The 20865-nt window shown below is 44.8% G+C and overlaps 1 protein-coding gene and 1 long non-coding RNA gene across 7 annotated transcripts in view; one reads left to right on the top strand and one right to left on the bottom strand.

The window, feature by feature from the left end:
* Positions 1–20865, bottom strand: part of BMAL1 (basic helix-loop-helix ARNT like 1) — a 100388-nt gene that overhangs the window by 42755 nt on the left and 36768 nt on the right. Inside the window, exon 1 of one of the 6 annotated variants that reach the window (XM_039863642.1) lies at positions 79–97. The exons of the other annotated variants lie outside the window; for them this stretch is intronic. The gene's annotated coding sequence lies outside the window, so the exon portion shown is untranslated. Of the gene's footprint in view, positions 1–78; positions 98–20865 lie in introns of those variants that run through there. 6 annotated transcript variants of the gene reach the window in all.
* On the top strand, positions 1686–4287 carry LOC120603228 (uncharacterized). Its single transcript, XR_005652986.1, has 2 exons — positions 1686–1979; positions 2565–4287. It is a non-coding gene; the product is annotated as an uncharacterized LOC120603228 (long non-coding RNA).

Here is a 20865-nt window from a genome sequence, read left to right as displayed (position 1 = left end):
TTAATGCTGCAGACTAAGAGAAGAGAATCTAGTCCTAAAGACACAGGGGAAGAATACTCTTTACACCAAAAAACTTACTGCCTGAAGTTGAAGAAAGTTCTGGAAAACATCTGCATCTTGTTCTAAAGGAAACAAAAGGGTGCACTGCTGTTATTTGGTGGTAAAGGGAAAGATGCCAGGTGAGGGAGAGCCGAGTTGAAGATGGGGCAGCCTGAAAAACTCCCTGAGTTTCTGGTTGAGCTGCACATGGAGGCGGCTGGGGCGGGCAGCATGGGGCGGACCCGAGGGGGCTGAGAGTCTGAGGGGAAAAGGCATAGCTCTTCTGTGAGACTGTGGGGAAGGCTGAGGGGACAGAAAATGGGAAGAACATTATGCAGTGTAGAAAAGGGATGCTGAGGAATCTTATGTGGAGCGGCCTTCACCTTTTCGCCATGGCAGAGAGCAAGGCCAACTGCAAAGTAGGGGGAAGGTCCTGAGGAAAGGCCAGAAAGGGGTGCCTGGGAGTGGGTGCAGAGCAGCAGAGCCTCTCAAGTGAGGCCACACAACAGGTGTTTACTGGCAGACCAGGCCTGCGACCTCCCGGGCACCTCTGCAAGCAGCGGCAGCAGCAGAAGAGGTGGTATTCTCCCCCTGACAAGGGGCAGGTGGGATGTGGACAAAAGGGCAAGGGGATGATGGGTACAAGAACGGAGGTGGGACAGGGTGGTCAGTGCAGGGCCTCTGGGCCCAGACAGCCTGGGTTCATGTTCCAGCTCTGCCACTTACTAGCTGTGTCCTGGGCCAGTACTATGACCTCTGGGAGCTACAGTTTCCTCATATGTAAAAGGGGGAGGAGTCCTCCTCACAGACTGAATGAGCTCAATATATGAAAAGCACTTAGCTGGTCAGGTCAACTGTGGTTACTGAAGTGAATGACCTCACGCTGGTGAAAAAAAGGAGGGTAGAAGGCTGTAGAAAGGTTAAGTGCTGATGTCAAAGAAAGCAAACCACACTGGAAATCTAGGGATGAAGTTGCTCAGAAATGGTGAGGGAGAAGCATGGGGGCTGGGAGTGACTTGCAAGTGGACATGAGGGACTGTAAAGTTGAGGAGCTCTAGGCCAGGGAGCTCCGGGGACCAGAAGGGAGCCGAGGAGACCGACTGGGGAAAGGCTGGAGAGAGGGACCGGGGAGCGGGACTGGGGAACATCCTAGAGGTCAGCATTTTGCAAGAAGCACCGAAGACTTGTAAGAATTCGAAAAGTAAGTGGTATTTTAAAAGTCCAATCTCTTCATTTTATGGTCAATGAAACTAAAATACAGAGAAAGAGCTGCTCCCATGGAAAGCTGGGAACAGGATAATGAGAACGTTCAGCCCATGGGTGGTAACAGAACTTTGGAGTTGACCGGGGAGATGAGATGGTGAAAGCAAAGGACCGTGATTCCCCTACGGAGACGGAGCCCACAGGCAGAGCAGGAGACGGCAGGCTTACGGCTGCTGCCCAGAGCTGTGGGCCTCTGGGGCGAAACAGCAACCACTGGCTAAGAGGTACTGGGGTTGTGGAGAGGTAGGCATCCCCCTTATGTCCCACCTAACACAGGTTTTGGCTGATGGGTAAGGAGGCCTCAGATGGCTACTGTGGCCGCAACGTCCTAAACAATCCATCCAACACAATTTATTGAGCACTCGTACATGCCAGGTAATTTCTACAGTGAAAGAATTAGTCATTTGAGTAAATTTCCACCACAAATTGCAATGTGGCAGGCAAATTTCAATTCAGAACCATTTTGTAATAATGCAGACACTGTTAGTGTGCTGGCCCACAATCATTCATTAATCTTTCAGCAAATATTTACTGAGGGCATCCAAGTGCCAGGCACTGTTCTGCACAGCAGTGTGGGGCCGGGGGCCGGGAGACAGAGATCCTTGTTCTCATCTGGTACGCATTCTGCTGCAGAGGGCAAGCACAGGAGATGAATAAGAAAATTATGCTGGGAGGTGGTAAGTGCTAAGGAGAAGAGTCAGAGACAGGGCAGGAGGCACACTGGAGATGAAGGGAGTCTAGACTTGAGTGGGGGAGGGGTTGAGGAAGGAGCATTCCAGACCGAGAAGAGACAGTCAAAGAGCTGTGCTGGAAGAGTGTCAGAGGACCGGTGACTGATCCTGTTTGGTTTTAAGTCTGGCTGCACTGTTAGAAAGAGACCATGGGGACGGGATCGAGGGGACTGTGTACGGAGGGACCATTTTGGGTGGGGGACCAGTGTGTGACGGTGTGTGTGTGTGTGTGTGGGTGTGTGTGGTGGCGGCGAACAGGAGCCAGGCAAGGAAAAGACTAGAATAGTCTGGGGAAAAGATGATATGGCTCAGCCCTGGTTTTAGGAGTCAAGGCAATAAGAAGCAGCTGACTGAATCCTAGACACATTTTTCAGGCAGGCTGTGCTGATCGTGGGGGGGATATGAGGTAGAAGAGGAGTCTGGGCTGAGTGGCCACAGTGGGGCGATGAGACGCTGATTCTTGGTGTACTCTGAAGGAACAGCCAACGGGATTTCCTGTTTTTTGTTTGTTTGTTTCTTTTCTGGTGGGAGGGGCAACAGCTGGTCTGTGAACTGCACAAAGTTCCCTATCAAGGGGAGGACTGGACGAGAAAATCCAACCTGAGTCCACTCGCCAGGCAGTTTGTCCTATGCGACAGCTGGAGGACTCCACCCAACAGCAGGAGCCGTTGGTCTGGGACACGTTAAGTGAGAGGCGCCTGTGAGATGTCTAAGCTGCATCACAGACCGTACTGTGGCTGTGGTCTACCTGTCACACACCTTTCTGGAGCGGTGACTACCTTTCATTTACTGAGCATCAAATGTGCCAAGAGTGGTGCTGGCCCTCACACAGCTCATTTGGTCCTCACAATGACCTTTCAGGAAAGGATTATTATCAACATTGTGTAGGTGGCACTGAAGTTCAGAAGCATGCAGCAACTTGTCCAAGATCACACAGCCAAGACGTGGGGAATAGGGAATGAATCCAGATGTGCCCGACACCACAGCCCGGACTCCACACAGGCTTTGTTGCCTCAGTGACTCAGCAAAGAAAAGCAAAAGCTCTGTCCCAAGTAGGAGAAAGAGGGCAGGGCAGGCTTGTGCCCATCCACCTCCAGCCTGCACTGCAAAGATGCCAAAACCAGCGACATGAATCAACAGGGACATGAATCAACCAGAAGTTCCAGGGGAATGGCAGGTGTGCTTAAACTGGTTAACTCACAGTTAACCAGATGATCCTCTCTGTTTCAACTCCGAACAACCGGAAACCTTCCTGAAATGCACTTGCCCACTTGCCTGCCCTAGTAAGCAGTTTGAGGAAGATGATTTAATGTTTTGATGAGTCTCAAAGCCTTCCAGCCAGGCCCCAGACCTAAGATGTTCATGGGAGTGTGCCCTGACCTCAGGAATAACCCTGCAAGTTCCTCCTTTAACTGAAATGGAATCAGCTTGTTTTCTTTCATCTGTCTCTTTCCTACATGAGGAATAAAAAAAAAAATTTCAGTGATTTCAGTTTCATTTTCCTGAGCTTTGGTTACAGCAAGTGTTACGTGTCTAAGGATCTGAGAAACCATGGATTCAGAGCTCGCGATATTTTTTTCTGAGAAGATATTCAGCGCAGGAGTCAACAAAAATAACGCAAAAATGGCAGCAGCGGAAACCACACATCGGGCTTCTATTCTGTGCCAGCCCGTGTTGTTTCATTTAGTTCTCACAGGAGTAACTACTCCTCAGGTCAAGTAAACTGCCTGAAATTCCTTAGCTCGTGAGTGGGAGAGCCAGGATTCAAACCCAGGTCAGCTTGACTCCAGAGCTCTGGGACAGGTGAAAAAGTATTATCTTTTCTGAATTAAATGAAACAAAACAAAAATAAAACCTCACATAACTCAATAAAAAGACAAATACCTCAGTGGAAAATAAGTGAAGAATATGAATAGGGGATTTACGAAATCGCACAATTCTTTTGTGTAAACAGAGGCCACAAAACAACCAAAACAAACTTGGCAAAGAGTGGGGAACCCAATGGTTTTCCTTTCTGTAAAAATCTACACATGAACGTCAAAAAAATACATATACAGGTGGAAAGGGTGAAAAAAACGGAGACGGCAAAGATGTAAACAGGTAATAAAAACTACGTTTCAGACTCTTTATGTATTTTCTAAAAGGAATAGGGGAAACATCGAAACACCTTATTTCTCTGACAATGGATGCGGTTAAAAATTCTGACTTCCATTACACATGTAAGAGAAATAAAACTCTTCTTTTTTCGAATTTATACTGTTTTCTCTGGCTAATTTATAAGCTAATACACACATACACACACACACACTTCCTCTCATACTTTCAAAGATTCCATACAAAGATTTTAACATTCCTTTCACTCTCTTGAAATGAAATTTGTAAATAATGTAACCTACCAACACTTATTATTTCATAAACAATTAACATAATATGCTAACTGTAATACTTAGAAGGAAATAGTTAATTAACATCAGATAATATGTATGTCGATATTCAAATGTTGGGTGCAGCAACTCTAGAAGACATGATGGAAGATATAATGACATGCTTACACCTATTTATAACAAAAGGTAAACCTCATATAGCTAGCGGTTGTGTTCCTAGAAAATTCCATATACAGCACATACTTGACTAATGTTGTTTCATTCAATGTCGTTCTGTTATAATGCTGATGAGGAAAAAAATCGATCCCCAGCTGGGACCACCGTCTGTGTGGAGTTTGCATATTCTCCCTATGTCTGCATAGCTTTTCTCTAGGTACTTCAGTTTTCTCCTACATCCTAAAGATGTGCACGTCAGGGGAAATGGTGTGTCTAAACTGTCCCAGTCTGAGTGAGTATGGTTGTGCTGTGCCCTGTGATGGAAGGACATCTGTCCAGGGTGAGTGCCCGCCTTGCTCCCTGAGCTGCTGGGATGGGCTCCAGCCACCTGTGACCCTGAAGTTTAATAAGCAGGATGGAAGAGAATTCTCTCACTTGTTTTTATTAGTCTCTCTTAAATGTATGTATAGCTTACATTTATTTCCATGTTTAATATTAGAAATGTTTTGGGTCTTTATTTAGAAGTTTGGTGATGTTTTTGTGATCATAAATACACAACAGGAACTTAACTCTTCAAAAAATATTTAAAAAATTTTTTTAATTACAGTAGACATACAACATTATATTAGTTTCAGGTGTACAACGAAGTGATTAGACATTTATATAACTTATGAAGTGATCACATTGATAAGTCTAGTATCCATCTGACACCATATAGTTATTACAACATGACTGACTTTATTCCCCATGCTGTACTCTACATTCTTGTGACTTTTTATAACTGACATTTTTTACTTGTTTATATCATTTAGCCTATAATAAAACTGGTTTCATTACACATCATTTTGCTTAAGGTCGCAGTTACCAAGAACCTATTGACAATGTTAAGTATACTTACCACATACTAAAAATACGTAAAAATTATTTGTTTATGTGTAAAATAGAGTCATATTCCAAACTCAGACAATTATAATAAACAGGGTTTCGCCTACATGAATGCCCACTGAACTTTAGGAAGCTGTGTAGGATGTTGGATGGTCCTTTTTCTCCACATGTCACATCTAGCATCCCTGCTAATCCCAGTGAAGCCCTGTCCCCCATCACTGTGACAGCCAATTCACCCTACACATTCCCAAGATGTTCTATAGGGGGCTCTATGCACCCATTTAGAATCAGTAGTATGGCTCAAATCTTCTATGAAGAGAGAAGGGGCAAAGAGAGGTTAAGATATTTACCCAAAGCCATATAGAAAATCAACAGCAGTAACGATTAGAAAAGCAGTAGTAGTAGATAGTGGGAGAGAAAGGAAATTACTATTCTAATATTTATATTTATTAATTGCTAGACACTGCCAGGTACCTTTTGTTATGCCCATACAGAATTTCATCTAATCCTTCTATCAACCTTAGGTGTTCATTCTATTATCATCCCCAATTTTCAGACAGAGACACTACATTGCAGGGAGATTAGGATACTGCTCAGGGCCCCATTTTTGGTCATGACAGAACTGGGTTTTACTCAGTCCTTTTTCTACTGCTTCAAGCTGCTCTCTCTCCAGGCGTCTGAGCTCACACTTCAGGGACCAGGCCCCTCACTGTGAAGCTTAAATCTCTAGTCAGTGGCAACTGGGATGACGCATGCTCTCTGAAAAGCAACTGACAAAGAGAAAGACGGCTTAACCCCACTTCTCAGCCCTTCTGGCTCGGCCAGCATGTGGCTAGTTCCTAGGCTGAAGAAGCCCAAGGGCCCCTGAGCACGGAAAGTGGACTCCCGATGAAGTCATGGGTCATCGCTCCCTAGACTCCTGGGGTAGCCGGGCCTGGGCTGCCAGGGGTCTGGCCAGGATGACCAATGGGACTGTAGGGACTATTTCTGCCCCAGGAGGGCCACGCCTCCACAGACCCACCCCTACACTCTAGGAGGCGGCAGCAGGCAGCAAAGGGGCTGGGGCCCACTTCACAAAAGCAGGAAGGGTGGGACGGTGAACAAGGAGGGCTTGGTCACCAAAACTTGAGGTAGGTATCAGGTGTGGGGAACGCTCTGTAACAGTCACTGCAACTTCATGGCACATTTGCCTTTGCTCATTTAACACTCAAAACATCCCTATGAAAAGATACTGTTATTTCATCTTACAGAAGAAGAAAGAGACCACAAATGGCTGGCACCTAGTTACACAGCTGGTGAGGAGCAGAGCCAACACCCAAACCCGGATCAGTCTGGCCCTGACCATCTACCTCCCTTGCCTGCACCTTCAAAATCCTTTCCTGATTTATGATTTTCAGGAAAACAAATACGAACACCAGTATCTGTCACCCTGATCTAAACCCACCCCACAGGGCTTAGCAGAGTTAGGATGATCCCATCTGTTGATGACAGTGCAAAGGCCTCTGCCTTGTAGTCTGTTCTGTCAGAATAAACTCCGAGGAGGTTTCATAGGAAATGGTTCAAGTCAGACTTCCATCAAATGATTTCTTGCAAAACAAGTCAGAGTTGGGCCAGACCTAGTCGAATGTATCGTGGGCTAACTTTTAGCACCATGGCCCCACAGCTAAGAGCTCAGAAACTGGAGCCAGACCACCTGGGTCCAAATCTCCACTCTGCTACTTACTCGTGTGACTCTGGATAAGACTCGACCTCTGTTCCTCAGTTTCCTCACTGGAAAAATGAGGATATTGATATTATCTACCTTATAAGGTGGCTGTAAGGAGTAAATAAGACAATTCATATAAAGAGCTTAAAACAGTGCCTGGCACATGGTAAGCACTGAATTAATGTCTCCTCTCTCTAATGTTAATATTCACTGCACATGACCTAAAGAATAGTTGAAGGCACTGGAGAACATAAACCCTGGAGAGGGGGAGATAAAAGGGGTGCAGGGGGAAAAGGGAAGCAGTCCTTGAGCACTATATCCAAACTTCCAAAGTGGAATCATGCCACACCTACAGACTTTTGTTCTCTGTTGCTACAAAGGGCAGAACTAGGTCAAAGAGGAAACAGCGCCAGGAGGCAGATTTGAATGAGAATAAAGAAGGGTTTTCTTAGAGGCAGACACATTCACAAAGGGGGAGCAGGATGCCTGGTGTGAGGTGCGTGGGTGCCCGAGGGGGCGAGGGGCCTGCCTGTCATGAACAGTACAAATGGGATTTTCCTGCACAGGAGGGCGGCCAGAGGAAGTGACCTCCAAGCCCCTTCCCACAGGACCATTCTATCACTCTGATAACGAGCAAATAAATGCTGACAACCAACCCACCAGGGTGTGGCTGATCGGCCTGAAGGAAGGAGGATGAACTTTGGACCCGGAACATACACAATCTTCAGGACTTTCACCCAATGCTCTCAGTACAGTATTTGGTGGGGGTGGCAGCGATTGTGGCTGTGACCAGCAGTGGCTCAATGAAGCAAACGTGTTCCTTAAACACTTGCTGGGTGCCTGGCAAAGTAATTCAGAGAAAGTGTGAAATGATAGGGCTGTGGCCAAACTTCCAACATTTTCTTAGTTTGGAGAATTTAAAGACAGCATCAATTACTAATGCCACGGTCATCTGGGGACACAAACTACGAAGCGATCAGGTCTGCCAACTCCACGGGCAGTGGACGGGAAGACTGGGGGTCTTTTCAGTTCGACTTCCCAACCTCCTCTCAGGTGAAGGTTTCAATGTTCTTACCACTGAACCTCTTACTGGCACAACCCCCTGACCTGGGTACTTCGTCTCCTGGGCCCAGCTGCACACATGAGGTATGCAGGGACAAGAGGAGACAGCCTGGAGCAGGAAACAGGAGAGAGAAAGGGAAGGAGGTGCTTCACGCAGTGAAAGTTGATTCAGAAGGACACTCAGGAGGTACCCTCCGTCATGAATATTATTACCTTTATAAGCTATAAAAGTAAAAAAAAAAAAATTTTAGCTAGAAACTATTTTATCAATCAAAATGTTATTAGACTTCATTGAAACTACAGTACAAATACAGAAACCAAGGAAAAAATATATAATTCTCAAACTAAAGCCCAAGTTATTTTCCAAGTATTGTTAACTTCTAATATATATTCTGAACTCTGAGAACTCAACAGCAGGTAAGTGGCTAGAGGTACCAAAAGATTAAGAAAAAAAAATTAAGGGGATGGCACTGAAAACATTCTATGCACTGATTTCATTCTTTGCCACCTGGAAACGCCTGGCAACACATTAACCACTGTCCAGGACGGCTAGGAACTCACTGGGAAGGAGGACAGGCCATCTCTTCTCAGAGAAAATTTACTCAGTAACCCAAAGACTCCGCCTGAGTAACCTGGGCTCCCGAGCTGCTGGATCTGGCAGCCCTGATTCCTCCCTCTCCACCACGAACCTCCTCCATGGTAGTAGGTTCATGTCCCATCCTGTCACTGTCCTTCACCCTCAGTTGGCTGGCTGTCTGTAGCTAGCTCCCACTGCTTCTTCCTCCCTGCAATCTCTCCTCTCCTGCTTGATTATCTCGGTGCTAACTGTGACAGTCTTAATTTAGGCCCAAATCACCCCCCACCCGGCCTCCTCACATCTTCCAAAAACGTTGGCCTCCAGCATTGCCAAGAGGTGACTTTTCCAGAAGCTTTCACAGCATTCTTCCTCATAAAGGTTTCTCTCACCCCCTCTGCCTGCGCCCAGCCCGAGGAGAGAACTAACACAGAGAGTTCACTCTAGCCCAGGCACTGTGCCAGGCATTGGTCCAAGAAAGAGACAGGTTCCAGCTCCCATGCCAGCTCTACTCCATTAATATTGGCTGCCCAGAGTGCTGAACAAAGACGAATACCGAGGGTCAGAAAAAAGACCACCACAATCAGTTACTGTTTTTCTACCTGGGGCCAGAGAACTAGAAATAGCGCCTGCATGCTATCCCAGTATAGGACAGAGCATTCCACATAGCTCACCTGACCTGGCCTGTGCCCCAGTCCTCACTCCCTTTGGGACTCCCATGACATCTCCTCTATGGTCTGCTTTCAAGGTTCCTCCAAAACTGCAATATTTACCTTCACTGGTACCCAGTGCTGCACCATATTTTCCCTCCCCCAACGCTCAGCAAATGTGCTGCATCTTTTTCCATTACAAACATTACGGTATTTATAACGCTTTTCCCAGGTGGGTCAGAGAACAACTGATTTCACCTGTCCCTTGGTATCCAGATAGATACACAGATACCCAAATTCCCCACTTTCACCATCTCCACTCAACTAGCCAGTTTGTTGTACACAAATAACTTGGTCTACTTATGCATATAGTTATTATTCGACTGTCTTGATGCCTGTCTGAGGCTGTGAACGCTCAAGAGTAGAAATCAGAACTATTTAATTGACTGGCTCCAAACTTGGCACAGCAGGGCACTGTCAAAGAACAGCACAGAGACCACGGCCCTAGCTCAACTCTGCCCTGACTCACTATGGGGACCTGGGCAAGCCATTGTCCTCCCTGGGCCTCAGCTTCCCCACCTGTAATAAGATGTACTTGAACTAGAGGGTCTCTGAAGTCTTGTCTAGATCTAATGCACTATGAGGACACAGGCCAAAAGCACTGGATTCCTTTCTTTTCAGGAGTATGTGGGTAATAATCACTCAGGGTTGGGCTCAGTGAGATGTCACAATACAGCTCCTTTGTGTGGCACAGAGCCACCATTGCGATGAGCGAACAACCCTAAAGTGGATATTTAGTGCTATGGAATGCATGCTTGGATAGCTAAGTATAATGGACAATGAAGAATGATTTTATCTCCCTTCGGGAACATAAGTACACTATTCTATATTTATATCTCTCATCTCCTAATTTAGACAGTGTAGAGCTTTTTCTGATCAGCACTCACTTGCCAATAATTTCGCTCTACATCCAAATGAAGAATAGGAGTCATATAAGTTCACAGATTGAATGGATGGTTGATTTACAAAGCCCTTAAAATGTGTGGCTGCAGGCTGATGATGGCAACCCCATAATTAGATATGGCATGCTTTGCAATGATGTATTTTTTACTGTTTTTTTAATAACTCAGTTCTCCTTCTGGGATGAGGAGAAAAATGGAATTTGTTAAAAATAAATTGAGATTTAGTGGCTTTTCAGCCTTCTGCTGCTTGTTGCTCACAATACTCTATAAATAAAAAAAAAGCCCTGCCCTATAGTGCACTGTAAACACCCACAGACACTCCGAGCCAAATTCTTCCAATTATGACCCTGTGCCAGTTGCCAAGCTACTGCAAGGACCTACTTGAAAGGCGGCCATCTAGGCCATTTCCTGATTAAGCTGCCCTGTAGAAAGGAATCAAGGCCTGCTGCTTTGGCATCGTATCTAGTCTCAAATAATTGCTCCGTGTTCTTGAAATTAAGCCCTTTCCTTGTGATCAAATAACAATTCAGAAGTAAGTGAAAAACTAACCACCCATCCATCCATCCATCCATCCATCTGCCTGGGTCATGTGTGTGTTTAAGATCCTGAGCTGTCACATGTTGGATTTAAATCAGATAGCAGAAGTGCATTCACAACAGTGTCTTTAAATGCACTGAATAAATCAAGGTCAAACAAAAGTAGGTCGGCTATAGACATGACAGGTGAGTCAGAGGCAGCCTAGCCTGCCCCTCTGCTCAACGGCCTCCCTCATTAATCGGTTTGGGTCACTGTTGCCCAATGCAGCAGGCTGAAACGGCCATTTAAAAATCCATACTATACCCCTACAAGGGGCAATGGGGTTGGCATCAGTGTCGAGCTCACTGCTCTGTGGCTCAAATGCCGGTGCACAAGTTGGGACCACACTGGCTGCCCAGCTTTCATGTGGCCTCAAAGAACCCTTAAAAAACTGCACGCAGAGAATTAGGAGATTGCAGTGTGCCACAGTCTCACTGAGAGAGAAATTACTTCCAGCTCCTTAGAAACCGGAATGCTCAAAGCAGCACTGAAACAAAATGGGCTCCGGCTAAAAACTAATCACCTTCCCTCCCGACACGGAGGCTCTTCATTCAGTGTCAGCTCCACTGGCTGAGTGGTCTGAGAGGAGTGCTAACCCATGCTCGCCGGGAGGCCTTCAAAAGGCCCTGCGACATGGTTCCCAGCCCCAGGAGCTCAACCTCCGAAGGAGAGCTGATTCGTGAACAAGTCCCACCCAAAAGAGAACTAATATACGCTATGTGGTCAGATTTTCCTAACTCAAAGTTGTCACCTATATTTAGAGGGGCACAACTGTTAAAAGCAGGAATGTCCTTGAAAACTTGGGACCTGTGAGCCACAAAGCATGGGGCCTCCCTCCAAGAGGTCTCCTCTGTCCATCCAAACTACAGTAGCCCTTCCTATGACCCACACCCCACCCGGGGGTTCTAATTTCTATTTCTAAAATGACCTTGTTTCTTTGTGTCTCCTCTGATTAGAATGTGAGCATCATGAGAGCAGAGATCTCTGTCTTGTTCTCGACTGTTTCCAGAGCAACTAGAATGGTGGCTGGCTCATAGGTGCTCAATACATATTCGCCGAGTGAACAAATCCATGCCAAATATCTAGAAGAGCAGTCTATGTACTAAGCTACCCCGATCTTCACAGCAGTGTTATGAAGTGAGATCATTCCCTCTCTTGTACAATGAGAAGAATCAAGGCTCAGAGAGGGTGAGTGTTTATCCCAAGCCCACACACCTAACAAGTTGATAGAGCTGGAATTCCAAGCCAGGCGTGAAGAGTTCTAATCCTGGCTTTGAAGTGAGCATCTGTTGCTTTTATAATTTAGGAAAAGAAAAAAAGAAAAATTTTAGAGGAAAAACTATGCATCAGAAAGAGCTTTATATTAAATGATCTAATATATGATGGATTCAGTTCCTGTGCCCAAAATGCAAGCGACGCATCTGTCTACAGAGGAAAATGGCACTACAGCCAGAGCAGGAGGAAGAATTTGGGAGCCTCCTTTATGGAAGGCTCATCACTGTCTTTCTGAGGAGCCCCAAAGACAGGCGCGGGGGGCGGGGGGGGCGTGGCCACTGGCAATGACACCCATGTTCCTGTCACTGTTAGAAATAGCGGGCTTATTCCACAGTTTGCTGGACAGGTTCCAAGGAGAGGTCTACAAGCAAGTTAGAAGAATGGGGAATACAGGTGTTTGGAATCTGCCTTTTCCCATACCCATACCTTGAAAACTGGAATTTTTTAAAAAAGGAAAAAGAGCATACTTTTTAAGACTGAGATTTCAAAACATTTTTAATTGAAAAGTAGATATTTACATTTACCTGAATTTAGAACACAAAACCCTGCTGAAGCTAAGCTTATGCACCTTTATAATCTATATATCACAATGACATTACTATGAGTCTGATATTTGGGGCCAAAAAAGCCTCTCAGGTCTGTTGATAGATGCAGGCTATGGCTTGAATTTATGTGCAAATCAGCAAGTCGGTCTCATCAAAATGGCCAGGCTAGTTCTAGTGTGTGAATACTCATCGCAAATATGAGAAAGAAATGAAAATGGCAAATAGTATCAATCAAACAGGTATTTCCAAATGCTACCCCGATGGCCCAACAACCTTCAAATACAATATACTACAGAAACAGAAAACTCTTCATGGCAGTGAATAAGGAGCGACAGGATGAGAAAAGAGCACATGAGCTAACCTTCTGGATCTGAATTTCTCAGCTGGGATCCTTGGGCAGGCTTCCGGGAAAATGTCTCATGAAAAATGTTGGGCTTGTGAGTATTTGTCATATGAACAAATGGCACAACCAGAAAAGACCAAGAGAGCAAACAGGGACTAGAAAGTCTTAGGCATCCTGGCTGCACCTACATAGTAGCCACGTAGCCTTGGGATGAAGATGATGATGATGACTACAGTATCTATGATGAGCTATTATTACTGACAGCACAAAGTCTAGCAAACAAGTACTTATCCACTTATGAAATAACTTTCATTTAATTTTCACAACAACCCTATGGACCCTCTCTATATTATCTCCATTTTCTAGATTTGAAAAAAGAAGGTTAAAAGGATTAAGTTAGCATGCCCAAGTTACTTGGAATTCAAACCTGGGTCTGTTTAACTCCAAGTCCATGCTCTTAACTACTAAACTCCACAGCACTGCCAAGCCTCAGCTTCCTTAACGGCAATAAAATAAAATAAAATAAAATAAAATAAAATAATGAAACTCTCTCCTGCAGGGTGGTAAGGATTAGAAAGAATGTGTGTGAAGTGCTTAACATAGTACCTGGCACACAGGAAGCTCTATAGTGTAGCTATTAATGTTATCCTGGCGACATCCGGACCTTTGGAAGAGAGCGGGAGATGTGGGAGGTGGGCATCTGGCTCTACAGATGGTACAGCATTTCACTTCACAGGGCGCGGCAAACAGGATGAGGAACTTTGGACCAAGGCTTGGGATGGCATACTTCTGGTGAGTGACAGAGAGGGGAAACCTCAGCAAGCTAGGTAAGAAAGTGTTTACTTGGAGATTAAAGGCCTTTCACTAAAACTTGGAGAGTATTAGAGATTTTTGGAGGAAGGAATAATCCAAGCTGAAGAAGAAAGTTCTCAAGAGGCAACACCAGACAGCCTGGCTATGCCTGAGCTAGGAATGTGTTCCCACCGTCAGTCTGACTCCCTGATACCGGAGAAAGAATAAGAGTTACTGTGCACGTTTGTGGTAAGGGAGATGCTGAACCCTCAAGTTATCAGCAAACCTAGCCCGGAACTTGGGCAGCCTAGGCATTCTTATAAAAAGGAGAATTTATTAGTACAATTCTCCTTTGGAGTTAAATATGGAGAAATGTACCCATTGCGAGAAAGAACCATTGACTTAGTATGGTTTGCAGTGTGTAAGATCAAAGGACCATTTGCAGGAAGGAGAATCAGACTCACTGATACCACCATCTTGAGTACATTCTTGCTGAAAAGCAAATGGGGCTTCTATAGAGCAGCAGAGTCATTCCTCAAAGAGCTAGCACCATTTGATAGGACATGCAATCCGGGGGTGACATTTGCTTGGGGAGAAAAACACCATGGAGTATTGCCAGCCTTTTCCCAGACTAGCTCACCCCGCTCTTGTTTTTCATATAAAGGAATTGCTATACCAAGTTCTCCCAATAGGAACCAGAGATACTCAAAGATCGTTACATCCTGTCATTAGTCCCCTCTTTTCCCTCCCCACAGCTCTACATAGGGCTCAGTATCAATTTCCTGGACCATTTTAACTGCCTCTTACTAGTTTTGCTGCCTCCTCCTACAGTCCAGCCCCCATACTGCCACCAGCTGGCTTTCTAAAATAAAAGTGCTGACCACGTCACTCACCTCCTGAGAGGTGTCTACTAGATTTGCATTGCCTACAGAATAAACACCGAAGTCTTAACTTGCATGAATTCATTCATTTTTTTGTTTGCCTATCTAATGTGTTGATATCCTGCTGTGTGCCAGACTCTGTTTTAGGCCCTGAAGATAGAGTGGTAAATCAAACAGGTAAGACAAGGACCCACCCTCAAGGATTTATATTCTAGTAAATTGTTTGTCTAAGGTAAGACGAACAATAAAGAAGGCAAATAAATATATAATGTAAAGGCAAGCAGTGATGGGTGCTAATGAAGAAAAATAAAGCAGGGTAAGAGGACAGAATGATGGGGTAAAGGGTGGGGTAGTACTTTTTTAGACAGGTGAAAGACCTCTTAAACAGAGACCAGAATGGAGCGAAGGTGAGCCAGGCAAAGATGGGGAAGAGTGATCCAGGCAGAGAACAGTAAGTGCAAAGGCCTCAAGGCAACAAAGAGGAACAGCAAGAAAGACACAGTGGCTGGAATGGAGTGAGCAAAGTGGAGCATGTGAAGAGATGAGACCAGAGAAGTAGGAGGGGCTGGCAGGATAATATCAAGGAGTTTAGATGCTATTCTAAGAATGCTAGGAAGCCATCGGAGAGTTCTAAGGAGAATGACACGATCTTACTTACTTTTTAAAAGGTCACTCTGCCTGACTGTGTGGCAGACTGATAGCAGTGGGGCCAGAGTGGAAGCAGGGGAACCTGCTGAGAGATGGAGGACATCCGGACAAAGGCAGGGAGTATGATGGCTTTCAAGATATACTCTGAGGGAACAGCTGTCAAGAGTGGCAAACAGACGATGTGAGGAGTTAGGGAAGGAGCAAGATCAAATATGATGCCTACATTTCAGGCCTGAGTAACCAGATAAGTGGTGGTGCCGCACTGTATGAGGAAGACTGGAGAAGATCAGGGTTATGTTTTCGCCCCTTTTTTTCTTTGTAAGAAAAAAAAAAATGAAGACTTCTATTTAGTTATGTTAGGTCTGGGATGCCCATTAAACATCAAAGTGTGGATGTTGAGTGGGCAGTGAGTATGTAAGTAGGGTTTCAGGAGAAAGGTCTGGGGTCTCAGTTGTAAGGATGGTTACCAGAACCTGGCAACTCAGCTCCTCCACCTCTGGGCTCCAGCTCCCAACATGCACCCAGGTGTCACCTCTCCCAGGGCTCTGGCCTGCGCCCTGTGGCTCCTCCTGCCTGGAATGCTCTGCCTGGATTTCTGCAGCGTAGACTCCTACTCATCTCTTAAGACTTGCTCAAAAGTCACCTTTTGTTTATGAGGTCCCGCCTGACTCCCCAGGAGAGAGCCACTTAGTCCTTCCTTTTCCCAGAGAACCCTATTTATTGCATGCCTTGATGACGGCACAAGCCCATATGTCACCTCGGTCTATTTGTACCTTTCCTCCTTGTGAGTTCCTTGAGGGCAGGTACTGTAAGTCTATTCTTCTCTGCATCCTACCTCCTAACATAAGGCCTGGGCATGGCAAACATTTGCTAAATGAATGAAATTCTCTCAGCAAAGACGCTCAAAAGAAATTATATACGTGCAAACTGACTCACGCTGCAGCTGCTGTCTGCAAGTGGGAAAAGGGTGGAAAAAATAAGGTGCCGTCACCGAAGCACTAATAAAGCTCAATGGGGTAGAAAGTTACCTTCCTTTGAGGGTTTTCTTAACAACACAAAAGAGCTTCGAGAAATCTTACAGTGTTGCAAGGTGTAATGAACACTGCACCAGATGAAGCTGTTTCGGGTTTCACTGCAGTCTAAAACCAAAGCACTCAGGAGTCGGAGACAGAGGGAAGGAAGCTGCCCTTATTTGCATAGACTCCTGAGCGTGCTCCTGGAAGCAGGGCCTATCTGCCATCCCTTACAGATGCAGACAATGAGTATCAGAGAGGTTAGGTGATCTGCCCAGGGTCACAGAGCCTGGGAGACTAGAGCAGGATTCAAAACCAGGTCTTCCCAGCGCTGGTGCCTACATTCCTTCCAGCACACTGCACAACCTCACTCTATGATATGAGTTCATACGGTGAGCAGGGTCTTTAGAGACCAACCGAGCCCCAAACTGCACTGAGGAAACGTAGTTCTGCAGAGGGGTGTGATTTACCCACTGTGACCGAGGCGTTAGCAGCAGAACTGAAGCTGGAACATAAATGTCCGATGCCCAGGCCAGGCTCTTGGAGCCCTGCACCCACACTTCCTCAGGCTGTCCTTGAGAAGGGCAGAGAAGAAGCAATAAATAACATTTTACCAGTCTAACCTATCTGCTTACATGTACTTTAGAAATGAAAGTGAAAGGAATGGGAAATGGTGTTTTTCATCTATTATTACTGCTGCGTGATTCTGGGGCCCCATTTATAGGTAAGAAGCTAAGTGAAAAGTGCTGTCACCTCCCAAGTGGCTTACAAAACTAGCAGAATGAACTGAACTGCCTGGTATGTGGCAGGTCTCTCATTCCTTCAGACAGATGTTTCTACCCACCTACTGTGTGCAAGAGCCTGAGCAAGGCAGCAGGGAATAGGGGCAAGAACTCCAGAGTTGAACTGGTCCCCCACTACTTGTGTAATATTCAGTATACTAACCTCTCTCATCTCTCTAAGCCTTAGTTTCCTCACTTGTTGGAAAGAATTAACAGTCCCTGTTTTATGAAGTTGTTTAGCAACTAAACGGGATGACACATGGCTCTGGTATATAGGACTGAAGCAGTAAACATCAAATGGCTGGTAGTTTGTTCACTGCCGAGAAAGCAAAAGAACTTACTCATACTGCAGAAAAAAGGAATGGAAAAAATTTGCTGCACCAAAGCTCTTGTAAAAAACTTAGCAGAATGGAGTAACATCATACTCTGAGAATTTACTAAAGCATAAAGAAATTCTTTAAGAAATTTTTAGTGGCTGAGTATCTTAAGAGAGGGTAGGCAGAAGGAAAGGCAGAAAGAGGGGCAAAAGGAAAGAGAAAAGAGAGGATGAATTTGAATACATCAGTGTATTGGTAAGAGTCAGGAGAAGTTACTGTATACACAGAAAAACAATGTAACTTTATTACTAATGGGTAAAGTAGCCTATTAATTATATATGTATATACATACATACATATATATATACATATATATAATTTCTGTCAAGCTTACACACACACACACACACACACACAATACACACTCAAGCTCCTATTCAACCTTCAATATCTTACTTGCTTGATGACATCTTCCACCCTATCCTACCTGGAGGGTTAATTAATCTTCCCTCTATTAATTGATTTTTATTATTTCACACATTATGCCATCTCTGCTAATTGGGCTCTCCTATCAAATAGTGAGCTCCTGAAAGTATACAGTGTGACATCTCAGATGGTATTCCCCTGACTCCAGGATCCCCAGCCAGCAGCCACCAGTTTGGGGCATCTCCAGAAGAGAAGCTTCTCTCTACAGCAGGAAAATGAGAGAAGACTTACATTTATAAAGTGTCAATTCTGTGCTGAATATCTGAAAGGCATCTTTCAAATCTTAATTCATATATTCCTCAAAATGCCGCTATGATAGAATTAATATCCCTATTTTGTAGAAGGGGACACTGAGTTTCAGAGAGGTGAGGTTAACAGCCAAGGGTTCATGCTGCTAGTTAAAGTGATGAGACCAGGATTTGAACTGGGTCTATCCCACAGATTCTTGTTTTCACTAGAGCAGAACACTCTGCCTAGGTCTAATGAAGCTGGAGGCATCCAGGGAGGACAGCAAAATCTACCCGCAGGCTCAGAAGTGAGGTTAGTGCTAAGCAGCTTTGGCCAATACAAGGTAATCTGTTAGCAAAAGCCAGACACCAGGTCAGAGAGGCAGAGAGGAGGCCTCTGGAGAAGATGGAATTCAAAATTTCACATGCTGTTAGCAGGCAGTAAGCTGACCATCTCCCAAGATCTGACCTTCCTAAGAAAGATTTATATTCCGGATCAGCAGTCTCAACCACATGTGATCAGTTAAGGCCCCTCATCAAGAATTCACAGAGCCTTCCCAAATGCTAACGGAATGTTTTAAAACATGACCATAAATGTCAACACTCCCAGGAGAAAGCTGTGGACAAAAGTGGCCACAGGAAGTCTGAGAATGTCACTTCCCTTTCCTTTCTCCATCCTCAGCTCAGTAAAGGAAGCTTCCATGGTGTGTTGCCTGCAGAAAGCCTCACAGGGGTCTGACTCCACTACCGTTGAAATCAGAAGACCTGTGTGTCTAATGCACTGTCACTTATCAGCTGTACGGCACTCAATAAGGCAGACCTTCTTTGAGCCCAAGTGTCCCCAGATATAAATAGGGGAGAGAGGGAAGTGCCTGCTTCACAGGGAGGTCGTAGGGATGCTATGAGAAAATACACCTGTGAACAACCCGGCATTTGGATGTAAGGAGGGGGTGTGGGAATCCTCAGGTACCTCACTACATCACCTGCCACCTCCGCCTCTTCAAGTCTCTTGGGCCTAAGGCCTGGCACTCCCTGCTGCAGTCCATTTAAATGCTAACCCAGCCTTGGTGGGAAGGACCATGCAGCCCTGGGAGAGCCATGAAAAAGGAAGCAGTGGTTTGGCCTTCCAAAGGATATCTGGTACAACTGCCATCCTTAGATAAGTATTCAATAATTAAACTTGTCACAGTAGTTGGGGAACATTTTTAATCACCTTACAGGATGATAAGCATCACCAAAATCAAGGTATGAAAATCATTTAATTAAATCTATAGACTTAAGAATTTTGAATGCTTTTCTAAGACAAATGTGTCATTTTGATGGAATATTTGTTAGTTTTTAAAGTTTCTTTTCCTTACACATGTTAAAGCAAAAACTAGGTTATTGGAGCTATAATTGTATACTCTTAGGAGAAGCATGAATTGGCACAATTTTTTTAGAGGGCAGTTAGGCAATATTGATTCTAATTTTAAATGGCAAACTATTCAAGCCAAAAGTCCCACATTCTGGGTATCTATATTGTAGAAAATCTAATGTAAAAGTTCACCGGTGTGTGCAACAATTTCCACTGCAGCGATGGTTGCAATGGCAAAAGATCAGAAACAATGATCCACCTGGTTGTCTACCAATACAGGAATGAGTAAGTAAACTTAAAATGCATCCATACCATGGAGAACAACTGTTAAAAATTATAAGGCACATTTATCTGTACATATGAACATGAAGACGTAAGGTAACCATAACTATAATAACTGGAAGTAGGTTATAAAAAGGAAAGCTGCAGGACAGTATGCATAGATTCGATTTTCACAAAACAAAAGTAAAAACGAGAAAGTTAGGGGTGAGGGTAAAGGAGGGTAGGGTTGGGGGGACACAAGCAAATGAAAATGTCTAGCACTGTACCCAACAAAGTCTCAAAAGCGCCTATCTTTGGGGCAGGTTGGGAGTGGGAGGGGTGTCAGAGAAGACCTTCTTCCTTTATATTAAAGCACTTCAGGGTTTGAATTTGTTACAAGTGTATACTCTTTCATGATGAAAAAAAGTAAAAGCTCAGAGGACAATAATAATTTTTTTAAATTTCAGGGTTTGCAAGGACTCCCTGAAAGTAACCATTGTGGGATGCAGCACCTCCTCTCCCATCTCCGCATACGGACACCAGTCCCTTGTGCACCCACTGGCTAGAAGGGGACAAGGGCTTGCCTGAGAAAACACTGTTGTGGGGATGGTATCCAGTACCGAGAATCTCAAAGTCCTCACCTACTTCAACAAGAATTCTGCCAAATTATAACCATTTCAACGAGACGGCTAACAGAAAGGACAAAGTGTCTTTATAATGTCATAAATTATTGATTTAAAGCAGTTCACCTGTTTTCAAAGAGGCAATCAAATTTTATATCCTGCTTTATCCAACATTCTTGCTGAAGACTTCTTAAAAATCGTTAATGAGAAATTCCCACAGGGAGAGAGAACGTGACTCTACTAAAACCAAAAGAGGCTACATAAAACACTAGCCACTCCGGGTGTGTAAAAATGACAGCTTAGCAAGTGAGAGAACCTTCCTATCCATGAT

This window comes from Pteropus medius, unplaced genomic scaffold, assembly GCF_902729225.1.
Source record: "Pteropus medius unplaced genomic scaffold, Ma_sr-lr_union100, whole genome shotgun sequence".
Lineage (NCBI taxonomy): Eukaryota > Metazoa > Chordata > Mammalia > Chiroptera > Pteropodidae > Pteropus > Pteropus medius.
Note: the sequence above shows the minus strand (reverse complement) of the source record. Positions and strands in the feature narration are given on the sequence as shown.